General features: G+C 47.4%; 1 pseudogene; it reads left to right on the forward strand.

Annotated features, from left to right (window-relative positions):
* Nucleotides 1–6,114: 6,114 nt before the first annotated feature.
* Nucleotides 6,115–6,683, forward strand: LOC140389161 (high mobility group nucleosome-binding domain-containing protein 3-like; annotated as a pseudogene).
* Nucleotides 6,684–7,490: the final 807 nt, after the last annotated feature.

The following is a 7,490-nucleotide window of genomic DNA, read 5'->3' on the forward strand; positions in this document are numbered from 1 at the left end:
GGTATAGGTCGCCCCTGTCCCAAAACTGATGCCAGTGTCCCATGAAAAGGAACCCCTCATTCCCACACTCCCGCGCATTCGTCGCACGGCAAAGTCATTTCCGTGTCAGCTGGCAGGACGGAAATCAGTCCGGTGCGGGCCTAGCCCCTCAAGGTGAGGGCTCTGCCCCTCAAGATGCGGAGAATTCCGCACCTTTGGGGCGGCGCGATGCTGGACTGATTCGTGCCGTTTTTTGCGCCGGTCAGCGGACCTCGCGCCAATTGTGGAGAATCCCGCCCCAGGAGACAGAGAGCGAGGGTAAAGGGGAGGTCAACAGATTGGCAGTGATGTGCAAGTGGCATTCGCCAGCCACATGGCATCACAAGAAATATTTGACACATCAAGCTTGCTCCACCATTCAGTAGATTTTTTAAATTATTAATTTACGGGATGTGGGCTCACTGACTAGACCAGCATTTATTGCCCATCCCTAATTGCCCCTTGACAAGGTGGTGCTGAGCTGCCTTCTTGAAGCCGCTGCAGTCCCTGAGGAGTAGGTACACCCACCATGCTGTCAGGGAGGGAGCTCCAGGATTTGGACCCGGCGACACTGAAGGAACGGCCGATATATTTCCCAGTCAGGATGGGGAGTGACTTGGAGGGGACCTCCAGGTGGGGGCAATCCCAGGTATCTGCTGCTCTTGTCCTTCTAGATGGTGGTGGCTGTGGGTTTGGAAGGTGCTGCCTGAGGAACCTCGGTGAGTTCCTGCAGTGAATCTTGTCGATGGTGCACACGGCTGACACTGTCCATCGGAGGGGGAGGGAGTGAATGTTTGTGGAAGGGACGCCAATCAAGCGGGGCTGCTTTGTCGTTGATGGTGTTGAGCTTCTTGAGTGTTGTTGGAGCTGCACTCGTAGAATCATACAATTCCTACAGTGCAGAAGGGGGCCATTCGGCCCATTGAGTCTACACCGACTCTCTGAAAGAGCATTCTATTCCCGTAACCCCACCGAGAGGCAATTTAGCGCAGCCAATCCATCTGACCTGCACATGTTTGGATAGATGGAGGAAACCGGAGCACCCGAAAGAAACCCACGCAGACACAGTAAGAATGTGCAAACTCCACGCAGTCACCCTAGATCGGAATTGAACCCGGGGCTCTGTCGCTGTGAAGCAACAGTGCTAACCACTGTGCCACCATGCTGCCCCCTCAACCAGGCAAGCGGCTGATCATGGTTAACCTGATTGTGAAGGCCTTGTGGAGCAGTGGGTAGTGTCCCTCGCTCTGAATCAATGGCTCTGGGATCAAGTGCTGCCCTGGGACCTGATTGCCATGGAAGGTGCGATTCAAACATTGCCGAACAGGTTGATTGTCCTCCCAGCATGCTGATGGCAGGCATTGAGCGTGGGAGAGCCTCTTTGTCAGCCGCGCTCGGTGAAGTTGTGTCTCTCAAGTGCACGCCTCTCGCAAATAACTGCAAACCTACTCCAAGAAAATCTAGCGTGGAGACAGATGGACGCATGCGCCTCACACGTATCTATATCTGGGAAGAAGAAGGAAAAAATATCTTCCTGTGACCTGAATCCCTCTTCCCAGCTTGCGTCCTCTAACCCTTGACTCTCAGATCGATCAGAAATTTGTCGAACCCAACCCTGAATATATTCAATGACCCAACCTCCGTGCTCCCTGTGGAAGAGACACTCAAAGCAAAATGGCTCTTTGAGAAAGAAAGAAAGAAATTCTTTACATCTCCATTTTAATGAGGAGACCCTTTATTGTTAAAATGTGCCCCCTAGTTTCAGATTTCCCCTCAGTGTCTACTCTGTCAAACATCCTCAGAACCTGACATGTTTCAATAAACTCTTAGTCTTCTAGACACCAAGGCGCAGTGGCCAAAACGTTTCTCACAAGCCAGCCCCTTCACCTGAACATCCAACCTCGTCTGAACGGCTTCCATTGTATTTTCATAAGTGAGGGAACCAGAATGTACGCAATACTCCTGGTGCAGCCTCACCAGTTCTTGTACAGTTGTGGTAAAACTTCCCTACTTTTCCACACAGCATGGTAACACAGTGGTTAGCACTGCTGCCTCACAGTACATGGGACCCGGGTTCAAACCCGGCCTCGGGTGACTGTGTGGGGTTCGCACTTTCTCCCCGTGTCTGCATGGGTTTCCTCCCACAGTCCAAAGATGTGCAGGCTAGGTGGATTGGCCAGGATAAAATTGCCCCTTAGTGTCCAGGGATGTGCAGGTTAGATGGGGTTACGGGGATAGGGTGGGGGAGTGGGCCTAGGTGGGTTGCACTTTCGGAGGGTCGGTGCAGACGCAATGGGCCGAATGGCCTCCTTCTGCACTGTAGGGATTCTTTCAATTCTTCACCCCTCGTGCAATGATGATTAATATTCCATTTGCCTTCTCAACTTTGCCCCCTGTCTGAGGTGTGGTGATCCTCAGGTTAAATCACCACCAATCAGCTCCCCCTCTCAAAGGGGAAAGAAAGCAGCCTACGGTTATAGAACATACAGTGCAGAAGGAGGCCATTCAGCCCATCGAGTCTGCACCAACCCACTTAAGTCCTCACTTTGTGGCGGTATCCACCTGTATTAAAGGCTGATCAGAACTGATTTTATATTAAATCATATATTCACTTGATATTAAAATCTGATCAGAGTTGATGCTATATTAAATCATGTATTTAACTCTATATTAAAAAGTGATGATTGATGAGACAATTATCAATGTAAACCTTTACTTAGCGCAATAATGTTTTTTTTAATATGTATTATCTTTGGAAGAGTCCAGATGCAGTGAACGCATTAAGTCTGGTGTCCTTGCCACTAAGGGAGGTTATTGCTTGTCCAGTGGCCTTGCCACTAAGGGAGGCTACTGCTTGGCAAGGGACCCTGCCAAGAAGGGAGGCTGGTGTTTTTCTGGAGATAGCTACCGGAGGTATCAACCTCGTATCTTTAGAAACAGGTGCCCTGATAGGCCTCCCTGAAATTCAGGCCTTGCCAACCAAGAGAGAGACGGTTCTTTGTCTCGAAATAACTGTGTGGAGTTCACTTGTTTTTCAATAGAAGGGGCTATGCTAAAGCTCCCCTCGAACTCCCGAGCTCTCCCTGAGTGTAAAAACAATAGCAAAAGCTGCGAATGTTGGAGTTTCGCTTGGAGAGCTGTTCAGGATATTACTGGGTGTTTCAACTGCTATCTCGACTCGTTGAGCTCTGCTCTTGATTGAGTATCGAGCTCCGAGAACTACTAGTCGTTGTGAGTATGAAATGTTTGTAGTTTAATCAATTATGTAGTTAAGAAGATCAGAGGCTAACTCATCACGTATCCTGTATCTGTCAAACTGTATCATTTATCAAAACACTTGTATTACCCTTTTTTCTTTAAATAAATTGTGTATATATTTTACCATACAGATCCTTGTCTATTTCAGTAAATAAGAGTGACATTTAACTCATATTCTCACCCTCTGAGGCTATCTGGAGGGTCACGTGCCCATGCCTAGCTCTCAGGAATTAGAAATATTTAGTCACGTTAAGGATAAGATAGTCATCTAAGGCACGGTCTCTCCTGTACACTGAAGGTAGTGAACGCAAGGCACATTGTGTATACTATAATTAGATCTCCCATATAGCGAGTCTTACTTTAGATATTCACAAGACCTTGTCTAGTAGCTTACAACCTTGACTACTCAGGCAGATCTTAGATAAATACTCCTCAACTGTCACAACTTCCACCCTGTCCCCGTAACCCAATAACCCATCCTAATCTTTTTTTTTGGACACTAAGGGTAATTTAGCATGGCCAATCCACCTAACCTGCACGTCTTTGGACTGTGGGAGGAAACCGGAGCGCCCGGAGGAAACCCACGCAGACACGGGGAGAATATGCAGACTCCGCACAGACAGTGACCCAGCGGGGAATCGAACCTGGGACCCTGGCGCTGTGAAGCCACAGTGCTATCCACTTGTGCTACCGTGCTGCCCCCTCAACCAGACAAGCGACTGATCATGGTTAACCGGATTGTGGAGGCTATCTGGTGACTACTTTATTGGACCTGCATAGTAAACCTTTTGTGATTCATGTACGAGGACATCCAGACACCTTTGTACTACAGAATCCTGCAGTTTGTCTTTATCTAAATAACGTATTGCTTTTCTATTTTTCCTGCCAAACTGGACAACTTCGTATTTTACAACATTGCATTACATCTACCAATTTTCTACCCATTTATTTGGCCGATTGTTATGGGCAGAACTTTACCTTCCCCCCCCTAGCAGGATTGTAGATGGGGCTTGGAGAGGGCTGGGGGGGGGTTAAACGTAAAGTTTGTTGGTTGGCCTCCCTGACAGGCTCTTGCCTTCCCGTCCCAACCACTCTGCGATTTTACCCTTTGACGGGTGAGGCACCAATTGAGGGCCTTAAGCACGTAAGGACTGCTTTCCGCCCAGCCTCGGTTTTCAGGCTGGCGGAGGGAGTTCAATGGCAAGATGGGAGCCCGTAAAATAACCTTGTCCAGGCCTCGGGCGGGAAGGGGAGGGGTCAGCTCAATCGCCAGCCTCTGTTTAACATCGGGTGCCTTCCCCAAAAGCCCCGACTTCTGAGGGGTCTCTTCTCAACCCCTCTCAACTCCGGCTTCTCGACTGACACCCACCTCAACAGGCCTCAACCACCCTCCCAGCCTGAGAACCCAATGCATACATGGCCCTGGACATCCAGGGCTTGGGCCCCGGGTACCGCTTGTGGGAAGGGACGGAGGGAGAAACTAGAAACAGGGGACACAGTTTAAGAATAAATGACATGCCATTTAGACGGAGATGAGGAGAATATTTTTGTTTCAGAGGGTCATTAGTGTGTGGAACTCTCTTACCTCAGAAAGCCGTGGAGGCTGGGTCATTGAATTTATTCGAGGAACAGTGAGACAGGTTTTCGATTAAGAAGGGAGTGAAGATTAATGGGGAGCAGACAGGAAAATGGAGTTCGCAACACAGCCAGATCGACCATGATTTGATCGAATGGTGGAACGGGCTCAAGGGATTGAATGGCCTCATTCTGCCGAGAATGTGTCTGCTGTTGGAATCCTGTGGGCAGAATTCCTATACAGCCCAGCCAGCTCAGTGGTGAATGTAATGTCTAATCTCAGGTTAAGGGTCTCCAGTCCCACATTAGTGATAGTTTGTTTTAAATTGAAAATGCTGAAGGCAGATATATTCATCGAATGCACGGTTACTAAGGAAACACATATTTGAGTTCTTCCACTAAAGGTACGTTCACAATCATTATATTGACCTTCACAAAAACCTGACCGATAAAATGTGGGTTTTTTTGAGTAGTTGCTGTTTTATTTTGAGTAACTGATTTGTTGTAAAGGAGGCAATTATAAGACAGCGGCTTGCAAACAAAAGTGTGTTAGAATCACGGGAAGCAGACCTGAATTTCCAAACGTATCTCTCTTTCACAGATTGACGCTAGCATCGCATCTGCCCTTATGCGGGAAGAGCTCCACCTCGTGGAAGTGCCGCGGCATCAATAAACGCAGCTACTGATAAATCATCCCCAACTCCCTAAGCTCTTGGACGGAATTTCCCGGCCATTCGCTGACGGCGGGATGCTCTGGTCCCATCGGCAGCGCACCCCCGCCTGTGGGAAATGGGAATTCCCATTGAGAGTGGCGGGAGCAGAGAACACCACCACCAGCGAACAGTGCGCCGCCTTCCACTGCTGAGAATCACTGGAGTATCCTGCCCCATGTCTTGTGTAGTAACCTTTCATGTCACACCTTATCAAATGCCCTTTGGAAGTCCAAATACACCACATCTACAGCTTCCCTTTATCCACCCTGCTTGTCATGTACTTGCAGAACTCAAATAACCACGTCAAACACGATTCCCCTTTCACAAAGCTGTTTTGGGCGTTCGATTTAGTTTCCCAATTTGCCGGGACCTGCCCAGAATCTATGGAATTTTGGAAGATTGCAACCATTGCATCCACTATCTCTGCAACCCACCTCTTTCAAACCCCTTGCGTAGATTGCGTGTTCATGTGTCTATTGTGATGACCTGCATGCAGGACGTGACGTGTCAGTCGCGCAGGAGTTCTCCCCGTCGCAGCCACATGCTCAGCATGTATGAGCTGCTGAAGGACACTGAAGTAAACCGTTTCAGGTTGTGAGGTCGCTGTTATCATCTCGGCTGCGAGTGGCCATTGGCGGTACCCGTGTGTGTTAAAGAGGGGGCAAGGATAAGGGGGGGGGAAAAAACACCCCGTAGCTTTTTAAGATATATTAACCCACTCCTCGGGGCCGTTCCCCCTCCCGCCTTTCTGTTATTTCATTACCCTCCCCTTCATTGTTTTGATCGATCGAGGACCGTGGAATTCAAGAGAAAGTTTATTGGGGAGCAAAGAGAGGAGCCAGAAAGGAGATCACCCAGATTGTCAGCGAAACCCTCGCTTCCAAAAGCAGAGCCAAAACAAAAGAAGGCGCCAGCCAAAACAAAATAAGGCTGCCAACGACAAGGAGGAGGACAAGAAAGCGGCAGCAAAAGGAAAAAAAAGGAGCAACAGGCAAAGAAGAGCAGAACCAAGAGGATGCAAAGGAAGAAACTCCCTCTGAGAATGGAGAAGCCAAAAACGATGAGGCACAGCCTACTGAAAGCTGTGAAGAAAAAGGAGACAAGTCAGAATAAATGCATCTGCCCACCATCTCCATCAATGACATCCATACCTCCATACTGTGTTGTTAACAGAGAGGAATATTTTTAGCAACTATTTTATAAATACAAGGTTCTTTTAGCATGAATTTAATTGTGAAAACACCCACATCCCAAGATTATTTGGGGGTACGCAAACCCTAAAGAATCATTGTTTCAAAATTGTGATTGTCGTAGTTAGTGCGATATGTGGGATAAGTAAATGGTGGTAGTTATTGACTTCTGTCGATGTTTGTCTTGTGTCATACTTCAAAAGGTCTGATTTTAATTCCCCAGGTATTTGTGGTGTTAGGCTATTGCACGTGGGGGAGAGTAAGGAGAAAGTTGTTTGTGTCAAATCATTCCAGTGGTTTTGTGGGTTAGTTTTGTAACCAGGTAAAATATTTTGGTGAAAAAAATAATTAAAATGTGGAGCCTGGAAATCTAATGTGGCAAATATTTTAATTTTAAATTTGTCATTTTTTTGCAATCATGTAAAACTAGTTTTTAATGGAAATTAACATCTCTTGTCAAAGGGCAGATGGCTGTATGTGCCCACTTCCTGTCAGAATTTTTGCTGGATGATTTACCTTAATAAAAAAAACCTCCCCAAAAAAACAAACAAAAAAAAAAGTTCTGTTATCATCTCCATGCAACCCAGCAACTTTGCACCTAGGATGCAGACCACCAGGTCAGGAGGCCTGTTAGCTTTTAGCACAATTAGTTTCCCCAATCATTTTTCTCTGGCGATGATGATTGTTTGAAATTCCTCCATCTCTGTTACATCTTGATTTTCTACAATTCCTGGGC

Source organism: Scyliorhinus torazame, chromosome 14 (assembly GCF_047496885.1).
Source record: "Scyliorhinus torazame isolate Kashiwa2021f chromosome 14, sScyTor2.1, whole genome shotgun sequence".
Classification (NCBI taxonomy): domain Eukaryota; kingdom Metazoa; phylum Chordata; class Chondrichthyes; order Carcharhiniformes; family Scyliorhinidae; genus Scyliorhinus; species Scyliorhinus torazame.